At 38.8% G+C, this 12,163-nt stretch overlaps 1 protein-coding gene across 6 annotated transcripts in view; it reads left to right on the plus strand.

The window, feature by feature from the left end:
• Positions 1-12,163, plus strand: part of LRRC20 (leucine rich repeat containing 20) — a 629,937-nt gene that overhangs the window by 146,653 nt on the left and 471,121 nt on the right. The gene's annotated exons all lie outside the window — the stretch shown is intronic.

Below are 12,163 nucleotides of genomic sequence, written 5' to 3' on the forward strand. Positions count from 1 at the left end.
TAGCCCTTTCCAGGACTTTTTTAGAGCCATTTTAGTGCCCAAAAGTTTGGGTCCCCATTGACTTCAGTGGGGTTTGGGGTCAAGTTCGAGGCCGAACTCGAACTTTTCGCCGAAGTTCGGCCAAATCCGGCGAACCCGAACATCCAGGTGTCCGCTCATCTCTAATTTTAAAGGAACACTATAGTCACCTAAATTACTTTAGCTAAATAAAGCAGTTTTAGTGTATAGATCATTCCCCTGCAATTTCACTGCTCAATTCACTGTCATTTAGGAGTTAAATCACTTTGTTTCTGTTTATGCAGCCCTAGCCACACCTCCCCTGGCTATGATTGACAGAGCCTGCATGAAAAGAAAACTGGTTTCACTTTCAAACAGATGTAATTTACCTTAAATAATTGTATTTCAATCTCTAAATTGAACTTTAATCACATACAGGAGGCCCTTGCAGGATCTAGCAAGCTATTAACATAGCAGGGGATAATAAAATCTTAATTAAACAGAACTTGCAATAAAGAAAGCCTAAATAGGGCTCTCATTACAGGAAGTGTTTATGGAAGGCTGTGCAAGTCACATGCAAGGAGGTGTGACTAGGGTTCATAAACAAAGGGATTTAACTCCTAAATGGCAGAGGATTGAGCAGTGAGGCTGCAGGGGCATGTTCTATACACCAAAACTGCTTCATTAAGCTAAAGTTGTTCAGGTGACTATATTGTCCCTTTAATATGTAGAAACGGAAAACAGGGAAAGGTTGATATTAAATAATGATTCATGTATACATATTTAATGTGAAATGAAAGCCCTATTTCTCCTGAACAAAATAATATATAATACGTGTGGGTGTATTTAAAATGAAAAAGGTGATTTATAGGTGACATATAGCTCAATTTCTAGGTCTTGTTGTGGTTCAGAGCTTGGACAATTGCCTCTGTCCTTAATGAGTTAATGTGTCTAAAAGTGTGGCATTTGTTAGCTGTAGATAAGTTAATTATTAATGTGGCCTTGAAACTAAATGTAACTGCAATCAAGACCTTTTCAAAGTAATGTAACATACATTGTACTCGTGTTACTTTTTTTTTTTACATGCAAATGTCAAATTTGTCTCCACTAGATCACTATCATGTAATGTGTATATATATATATTTATAATTGGGTCATGTGTTCAGATAGAATGTTTCAATAAATATAATTAATAGCAAAAAAAAAAATATCCATGAGGATTAAGTCATACCAAATTGGTGTAATTTATATAGAAACTAACTGGTCCCAGAGAGCATGACCCTGATAATTTCACTGTGAACAGTTACTGCAGCTCAACAACTGAGACCGCAAAACCTCATGACACCCCAGACACATTGTCAAGCATCGCTAGACATTGTTATTGAACTTCTATATAATTTATTCTTTTTATATTCCTATCACCTCTGTAGGAAGGGAGCACCGCTGTGAAATACAAAACAACAATAGCCAGGGCCATAAAATGTGATTTTTTTTTATTGAATGCAGAGATTACTCCAATATTGGTGCTTATATTCCCTAAGTCATTTTTATCACATATTTTCCGACAATCTTTATTTTTGATTAAGTCAAGGTATAGACAGGTACAGAAGTCATACAAGCATAAATGTGAGGTTAACAGGTAGAGCAGTATCTGGTTGATGGTTAGAAATCATGTACTGGAATAAGCATAGGTTGGTTTTAATCATGAGCTCCATATTAATTATATATGTTTGCTATGAGAAACTGACGTATATTTCATAGCTGCAGGGTTGGATGGAGAAGGGGGCACCCCTATTAATCCCGCTATGTGTCTAGAGGATCCAACCATCCAGGGCATCCAGGGCATTCTGGGATTAGGAGTTTCCCTCTATGGTCATCCCCACCTCCCCCGCTCTTGGCTATCTGAATTTAGGTTGCTCCTAAAGCCTTGTGCCTATTATGCAAGCCTAGTTGGCATGTGGTGGGTCACTCGTAGGTGGGAAACTTATCAAGTACCCAGCTGTGGTAAAAGTATTGCCTGGATGACCGTGCCTGTTTGGGCTGGTTACTTATCAGGGCTGAAGGGCCTGTCCTGGCTCTGGGCGCTGAGAGGAGTGACAGGGGTATGCGTGGTGTTGTGGTGCACCTGTGAGTGTTGTGTGTTGCATCTAAGCCTGTGCATGAGCCGTTAGTGTCTGTGAGTGTAGCTGTCTCGCGTGTGCCACTAATAGGGCCTTCACTTCTGGCTGACGTGTCAGTCTTAGGGTGCCATGTGTGGTACCCAGGGTTAGTGCTATTGCCGCTCTGTTCATTGAGGTTGCGTGACTTAGTCAGGATAAACGGTCATTGCGTAGCGCTCTTCCGCTTAGCAATCCAGTTATAGTGATGTCGCGAACACACATTTTTCGGTTCGCGAATGGCGAACGGGAACTTCCGCAAACGTTCGCGAACGGGCGAACCACCATTGACTTCAATGGGCAAGCGAATTTTAAAACCCACAGGGACTCTTTCTGGCCACAAAAGTGATGAAAAAGTTGTTTCAAGGGGACTAACACCTGGACTGTGGCATGCCGGAGGGGGATCCATGGCAAAACTCCCATGGAAAATTACACAGTTGATGCAGAGTCTGGTTTTAATCCATAAAGGGCAGAAATCACCTAACATTCCTAAATCACAATGGATATGGATTGACACCTGACATATGACATATTGACACCTTGACATATGCATTGACACCTGTCCTCAGAGACCCTGATACACACTGACACAGAGCAGAATAGGGACTATTCCCCCTACATTGGGTCACTTTGCAGATATGGATTGACACCTATCCTAAGGATCCCTGATACACACTGACACAGAGCAGAATAGGGACTGTTCCCCCTACATAGGGTCACTTGGCAGATATGGATTGACACCTGTCCTCAGAGCCCCTGATACACACTGACACAGAGCAGAACAGAGACTGTTCCCCCTACATAGGGTCACTTGGCAGATATGGATTTACACCTGTCCTCAGAGACCATGATATACACTGACACAGAGCAGAATAGAGACTGTTCCCCCTACATAGGGTCACTTGGCAGATATGGATTGACACCTGTCCTCAGAGCCCCTGATACACACTGACACAGAGCAGAATAGAGACTGTTCCCCCTACATAGGGTCACTTGGCAGATATGGATTGACACCTGCCCTAAGGATCCCTGATACACACTGACACAGAGCAGAATAGGGACTATTCCTCCTACATAGGGTCACTTGGCAGATATGGATTGACACCTGTCCTCAGAGCCCCTGATACACACTGACACAGAGCAGAATAGGGAATGTTCCCCCTACATAGGGTCATTTGGCAGATATGGATTGACACCTGTCCTCAGAGACCTAATTGTGTAATAATGGTAATACTATTAATACAAAAAGAGAAGTCCTGCGCTTAAGCAGCAAGGACTACAACACACATCAGCCCCAATATATAGTAAAAACCAAAGTAAAGAAAAACGTTACCTGCGCTTTCTCCTTAATCCCTATGTATATTTAGACAAATGGAGGTCATTTAGTTGCTCCAATGGCCATTGGAGGGAATGCCCGCCAGCCAACGTCAAGGCAGACCCTCCCTAAGCGGGTCCTAACACTGACCCTTCAGCCTGCTTCCTTGAGCTTCTGGCAAAGATATCTCTAATGAGACAGAAAGGGGTATTTTTTATATACACTTATTAACCCTTAATAGGGAACACATGGGATGGGTAGCAGCATTGTAACCAGGCTGTGTGATACAAAGTTACAATAATAGGTCGCGCTATACAGAAAGTATAACAATAAGTAGATAAAAATATATATGTACTCACATTTAATAAATAGGCAAACAGAGAATAAAAATAGATATGTGTATAAAAGTCCCAATATATGGTAAAATTCTTGTAGGTTCCAGTAGGATAGTAGAGACTTGATGGTGATATCAATGAGAGGCTGGGTCTTCTATAGCTGAGGGGATCTTGTCTCAATGACGGACATGTAAATGAAAGGATAGAGGAAACTCCAATAGTGTAAACTGTGATTGAGTAGATAAAATAAAGTGTGTATTCGGGAGGTATTACACTCACCTATCCAAGAGCGTGTACTCGCTCAAGTGTAGTTGGCATTCAGTGGCGTTGACCCCCCACTGTCGGGATATAGGTGTGGATAATTTCTCGATATGAAAAAAAGATAGAGACCAAATTAACCTGGTACCAGGTTAATACCTATTATTGCCAGTTGATAAAGCCCTGTGTGGCGAAACGCGTTTTGGCTATTTTTATATATATTTTTTACTGTATTAATAAAGGAATATTGGCTTTTTTACCATTTATTTGCCATATACCTTTTATTTTATTTTATTTTATTCATTTATTTTATTTTTAACCTGGTTACACGTCACTTTGGAGCCGACCATTGTTTAAAGAATCCTAGGTGGGGATTGTACCACCCACGCCATCATATTGAGCAGTATATCCTGCTCATGCAAATGTGAGTACACCCTTTACTTCTCAGACTTATTTATAATCATACAGTGAGCACTATATTTGGTCTCTATCTTTTTTTCATATCGAGAAATTATCCACACCTATATCCCGACAGTGGGGGGTCAACGCCACTGAATGCCGAGTACACGCTCTTGGATAGGTGAGTGTAATACCTCCCGAATACACACTTTATTTTATCTACTCAATCACAGTTTACACTATTGGAGTTTCCTCTATCCTTTCATTTACATGTCCGTCATTGAGACAAGATCCCCTCAGCTATAGAAGACCCAGCCTCTCATTGATATCACCATAAAGTCTCTACTATCCTACTGGAACCTACAAGAATTTTACCATATATTGGGACTTTTATACACATATCTATTTTTATTCTCTGTTTGCCTATTTATTAAATGTGAGTACATATATATTTTTATCTACTTATTGTTATACTTTCTGTATAGCGCGACCTATTATTGTATTTTTGCTATTTCTCTTTTGAGGACGTTGGAGGGAACCTCATATCCATAGGTTGCAGCTTTTCTTCTCTTGTTTATTCCCCTCTAGAGCACTCAGCGCTGATCCTATACCCTTTCTTTGTGTGATACAAAGTAAATACAAATACAAAAGGAGAAGTCCTGCGCTTAAGCAGCAAGGACTACAACACACATCAGCCCCAATATATATTAAAAAACAAAGAAAAGAAAAACGTTACCTGCGCTTTCTCCTTAATCCCTATGTATATTTAGACAAATGGAGGTCATTTAGTTGCTTCAATGGCCATTGGAGGGAATGCCCGCCTGCCAACGTCAAGGCAGACCCCCCTAAGCGGGTTCTAACACTGACCCTTCAGCCTGCTTCCTTGGAAGGGCAGGTCTGAATCCAAGATTTCGGTTATCTTGGAGTGTATGAGTCTCCAGTATGGGTCAATGTTTGAGCACGAACTCCTGATATGCAGATCCGTTCCTGGTTCGTTCCTGCATCTCCAGCACATTTCGGATAGTCCACTATTCAAGTGATGAAGCCAGGCTGGGGTCCGGTACCAATTTTTATCACATACTTAACATTCTTTACATAGGCCTAAGCTTTTCAAATGATTCGATTCTATTTGGAAACATTTCTAAAATATTTTTGAGAAGTCACTATTATTGAGACTTATTTGATGATGTGGTCTGCATATCATATTCCATTCTTAGTTATAGAGGTATACTTTTCTTTTTATTTCCATACTCTTGGATACGCTAGTATAATTTTAATTTATACCCTCTGCATCCGGGTCATATTACATTTTGGGCAACCACTATGAATCAATACAATATGTCCTTTTGGACCAACATATGATGACTTATGATGGGGTTGTCGTACCTTTAGACTTTTAGAATGTACGTCTACTTTGCTGAGTTTTTATATGTAAGGCTGATGTACTGCAATCTTAGCCTGTGGCTGTATTTGTATCCTCCTTTTAGATGATTGATCCCAATTTATAGTATTTCCTGTCATGAATACCAGGATAACCTAAACACGCAGACATATCACAGACCAAAAGATATTGCAATACCGGTCCTTAGAATGGCCGGGCTATGCAAAAGAGAGAGAGTAGTCAGAGTACAAGCCGAGGTCAAGGTTCACAGAAAACAGAGTAAACGAGAAACAAGCCAAAGTCAGTAACCAGAGAATAAACCACAATATAGACACACTATTGAACTATGAAAGACCACAACAGGGCACTGAGGCAAGGGGGAGGTGAACTTATATACACACAGGGTGTGTCTGATTGGCTAACTTCCAATTAGTGTTAATTACAACACGTGGAAGGTGTCTTTTCCCCCTCTTGTTATCAGTGAGGACATCACTGTGTGCCGGGTCACATCACCAGTTCTGAAACACATATAAGGAAGCTGCCTTGGAGCGTGCAGCATCAGAAACATTGTCAGGCTGGGGAGTGGCAGCAAGGACAGCTGCAAGCTGTGGACAGGAACCGGAAGATGCTGCTCGCGGTGATGGGGTAAGCAAGGACGCCGCGAGCAGGGGACCTGACATAACCCCCCCTCCGACGAACGCCAGGAGGGCGGGAAGCCGAAGGCTTCAAAAGGATAACGAGCGTGGAAGGCCCAAACAAGATGAGCTTTCAGATCAGAGGCGGATACCCAAGAGCGCTCCTCCGGGCCGTAACGCTTCCAATGAACCAAATACTGCAAGGCTCCCCTTCGGAAGTGAGAGTTGAGGAGGGAGTGGACCTGATACTCCTCACCAGAGACTGCCCGGACAGGGACGGGGCGCCGGACAGACCTCGTGAACCGGTTGCACAGAAGATGTTTCAACAAGGATGCGTGAAAGGCATTGGGGATGCGCAGGGAGTGGGGCAAGTCCAAGGAGTAAGAGACTGGGTTGACCCTGCGCAGTACTTTATAGGGCCCGATATACTTCGGTGCTAACTTAATGGAGGGGACACGAAGGCGTATGTTGCAACTGATTCCTGCCACATCATCGAACCATGCTACAATAGCAACTTGTTTTTGCTACTACCCGCTTTTATGTGAGCCAAATTCTCCCCTGAGCCACGGGTGGGGGCCCTTAATAACGATAGTGGGGGAGGGTACCTATTGCCCCTTATAATTTGACTCATAACAACACTCTGATTGGATGCTATCAAACAACCAAACCCAGTGTTATGAGTCAAATTACACAGCATGGGAAAATTCCAAAGAACTTTCCCACACTGTGTAAAATGACACATAGCACTCTGATTGGTTGGATATCAAACCTGTCAGTCTCTTTATTTACCTGTCAGAGCACTCTGATTGGTTGGCTTAGTATTTTTGCTTACGTTTCTCCCGTGCTGAACCTTTCTTTCCAAGGCTGCAGCTCCCCTCTTGGTGGAGATAACTTTAAACTCAGCCAATCCATTGCTTCCTCATAAGAAACCATTGGAGGGCAAGTGCTAGTGCATGGCAATTGCTGTGCTGCACAAATCAACTTCTTCTTATAGAGATGCATTAGCGTAATCTCTATGGGGAGCATTCAGGTCTAAATGCAGAGAAGACGCCTCTAGTGGCTGTCTAAGCCACTAATGGTGCCCTCAGGGACAAATATAAACACTGTTTTTTTCTTAAAAACAATTGTCAGACTGCAGCAGAGTGGATCAAATTTGATAAATAAACATAATATAATATAGTTTTTGTTATATTATTTAAATCAGGTGTCCTTTGATAAACTGCTTTTGGAGAAAAATACATCTAAAATGTCGGGGCGCGACATTCTGGCATTATTTAGTTTCGTCTTTTGTTTCCCCTGGCATCTTTTCCTTGTGAGCGGACATTTACCACGGGCTTGATTATTTACACGCCCAGATAACTTCAGGACTTAGATGGCGAATAGCCGTCTGGGACATGATAGACTCGTATACTGACCAGGGTACTTGTAGTAATTAGCATTTGAATTTGCAGTATCTCTTCATCTATTACTGATTCGGTTCGTCACATTACAGCATCAGCACTCTTTGTTTCTTTACTGCCTATCCTATACTGGGTGGCCTTGAAGGCACTATTCTTACATTTAACTATTTTGTCTACACTTTATCACCAGTATTTAGACCTTGGATCAAGATTATTAGGCATGCATTAGAAAACGCTGCATTTCAACCTCTACAATCAAGCATATTTACTTATGATCGTTTTAATACGAATTCAGGGTGCTGATATGGCTTACATTTAGCACTATGTGTACATATATCTATACAAGAACCATTGAAGAGATTGTAATAAAGCACGTTAATTCGCTATAACTATTATAGACTGAGTTTACATTGACTGTAGAAGAACCCCCCTTCAGTTGAACTGCACAGATACTTTGTATTGTAACTTATTTCTGACACATAGATACAATTATATCTAACGATATTGTGTAGTTCAACATAGTGGGATCTTTCTGACAAGCCTAGTTAGGCTACATAGTTGAAGTACCCTCTATACACTAATTCTACTTTTGAAACCTATATATATCGCTACGGCGACGTGTATAAACCCTGTCCATCTTTTTATTCGCTTGTGTTATTCTTTATTTTTCTTATTTTCTAATTTTCTCTGTGCTCTTTGCTCTAACTGCCAAAATTGACTTTTGTTTAGTCAGGCAGTCATTGCCGGGGGTTTTTCATATTTGTGTCTATTATCCATTAATAAAGTATCTTCTAGATTTTTAACTGTTTGTGTGTACCTGATATTGGTAGTGGGAACAGATTTCCTTTTGTTCTCAACTCTTTGAGGGTTACCCCCTTATCTGTTCCTATAGATTTTAGGAAATCGATCTTCTGGACAAATTTTCATTATTTATTACATCTAAAAATAGTTTTCTATTTAAGATACATTATAGTCCAAAGGTTGTTCAACATGAAATAGGGCTTTGGTAGCACAAGCCATGCAGTATTTGCATATTTGTTAAATTCATTCCATTAATGCAAGTTAATGTAACTTGTGTTGGCATAAATGACATGCACTTTTTCATAGCAATCATGTTATAAAATGTCTAAACCTCCAGGACGACCGATCGTCTCCGGTATTGGTTCTGCCCTTTCGAATCTATCTGAATATATAGATATTTTACTTCAGCCTTATGTTACCAAAACCAAATCTTATCTTAAAGACACTATAGATCTTTTAAAAAAATTAGAAAAGATTACTTGGCAAGAAAATTATCTGCTTATCACCTGTGATGTACAATCCCTGTACACTATTATTCAACATGATAAAGGATCCATGATGATGAATCCATGATGCAAATTAATTTTTTAATTGAAAGTATAGAACTAATTTTAAATAACAATTATTTTTGGTTTAAAGATTCTTTTTATCTACAAAATAGAGGTACAGCTATGGGCACCAGGTTCGCGCCTAGCTACGCTAATCTTTATATGGCCGAATGGGAAGAGAGATATATTTGGAGCGGTCATGGCTGGGCAGCGAACCTGGTGTCTTACTCTAGATATATCGATTACCTTATTTTTATTTGGAGAGGTTCTATTACAGATGCACAACATTTTATTATGTTTTTAAACTCCAACCAAGAAGGCATCGTTTTAACTTCAGAAATCAGTAATAGTGAAATAACGTACTTAGATTTGAACATTTATGTCAAGGATAATATTATTAATACTAAAACTAATTTTAAAAATGTACATGTTAATAACTATATAGACACAAAAAGTTGTCACAATAAAGTCTGGCTAGATAGTATTCCAAAGAGCCAAATCACCAGACTAAGAAGAAACTGCTCCGATAATACTATCTTCATTGAACAAGCAAACAAAATAAAAAAATAGTTTAATCAATAAAGGATACAATGGGAAATCAATAGAATCCACTATACAACAAACACTTGCAATCAGCCAAAAAGATCTTATACATAAAGAAAAATTACAACAAAAGAGAGATTTAATACTTCCTATAGTATTAGTTTATAATGACAAAAATAGACATATAAAAAAAATTATGAATAAACACTGGCATCTCTTAAAGGAGGATCCAATTCTGAAGGACATTATCCCAGAAAGACCAAAAATTATATTTAGGGGTGCACCAAATTTGAAAATGCACCTTACAAAAAACTACACTAAAGATATAAAACATAATTCCAATAAGGACAACTTTTTAACCCTTAACAAAATGTAATAGTTGTGTAGCTTGCAAAAAAAACAAACCCTACTGATAAAAGAAGAACTTCATTTAAATCAAATAATACAGGCAAAATATACACTATTAAAGAAACCATTACCTGTGAAAGTATTTGCTGGAATGTCCTTGTGGCCTCCAGTATATCGGACGCACAATAAGATCATTAAAGATGCGAATAGCCAAACATTGCAGAAATATAGAAAAAAATGATATCAACCATTCAGTATCATCTCATTTCTGCAAGCAAAATAATAATCCTAAACATCTTACTTTCATGGGCATAGCCACAGTAAAAAATCACTGGAGAGGTGGAGATCGTTTCAAAAAAATAGGACAAAAAGAGATGGAGTGGGTTTTTAACATGGATACCTTATACCCTAATGGGTTAAATATTGAATTCGACCTTTTTAACTTCTTATAATACTGTTTTTCTATTACATTTTTTAAATCATTTTCTTAATTATATTTGTATATCCATAGGACGTACTTGGAAACCAGAGTAATTTGAATGTATCTTTCCTGGTTAAATACTTTGTTATTATTTGTTATTATTATATATAGGCAAATTTTATTCCATCCATTCCGACCACATGGTATATTTTTTTCTGCTAATTATTAGTCCTATTTTTGATTAAATCCCTACTCCTACATAAGTATTGGGTGCTGTATATTTATGTCACACTTATTTTAATCTTTATATTTTTATATTCATACTTTTTATATGTCAATATTCACATTCATGTATCTAGATGATTGCTACTTCTTTCATGTATCTAGATGATTGCTGCTTCTTTACAATTGCATGTCATTGCACTTCTTTTTATCATACATCTGTTTAACATACACCTGCGGTTATTTCATCTTAAATAATTTTAAATTCCAATCTTATTTTTACTATTGTGTTTTATTTATTTTATACACATATTTTTTATGTATATATCCATTTCATTTGATTGGAATCTAACATAGGACTGTGTTTCCTTATTGTGTATAATGTTATCATATTTGCTTATATTATAGGTTTTATTGCATTTATTCTCTTTTGAGAGCAAACTTTGAAATCCAATATTAACTTTCAGAAGTCTACACCATGATCATTTTGGACTTTTTTTCTCTTTATAATCGATTTTTTTCAAATATCCCGATGTAGTTACCATTTTGGTATTGTTTGCGTTCCATGTGTGGAACGCATAGACATTTACGTCTCCATTACACCGCGTCACTTCCGGTGCGACGCATGCAAGTTTTATTATGACTCCCCAGAAGTCCATAACATGTATACCGCGGACTACTCTACATCCTTTACGTTGCATGTATCTAACTGTCCCGCCGGAACGCATCGCTACTATTTCGGTAGCGTCTGCGTTCCATTCGTGGAACGCATATACAACCACGTTCCACAATGCCGCGTCACTTCCGGTGTGACGCGTGCGGTTCACCGTTGGTTAAAGGAAACAGGAAGTCCCCATCAACACACACCAAGACGAAATCATCATTTATGAACTTCATATATAAACGAATGGTACCAGGACATTATCCACACTTCTGAAGAAGCCTTTTGACAGGTGAAACGTGTCAAGTGGATTTTAAAAGACTTTATACATAGTACTTTTATCTTTATTTATTTATTTTTGTTAAATAAATTATCCTTATCCATATATAACATTTGGATTTTATTTCCTATTTCCTGGTTACCATCCTGCTCCTTGGTGGGGACTATACCACCTATGCTATACAAACTAGAGCAAGTTCTGCTCTAGTAAATGTGAGTACAGAATTTTACTATTTAATTTATTTATTTTATCAGTATATACTGCACTGTCTGGATTTCTCTGTCTCTTCACATATTATCTACCTGAGGCGGCCAAGATATCTACAGTTTCACACATATCCTTAGACGCGGATTGTTCCGTCCACGCGTACTAACGGCTGAGCTCTTAGTTAGCTCTGGGAAATGTGAGTGTGAATTATTTCAAGTATCCATTCACGTACCCACTGTATTTGATTTACTGCACT

The sequence above is a fragment of the Pelobates fuscus genome, chromosome 10, assembly GCF_036172605.1.
Source record: "Pelobates fuscus isolate aPelFus1 chromosome 10, aPelFus1.pri, whole genome shotgun sequence".
NCBI lineage: Eukaryota > Metazoa > Chordata > Amphibia > Anura > Pelobatidae > Pelobates > Pelobates fuscus.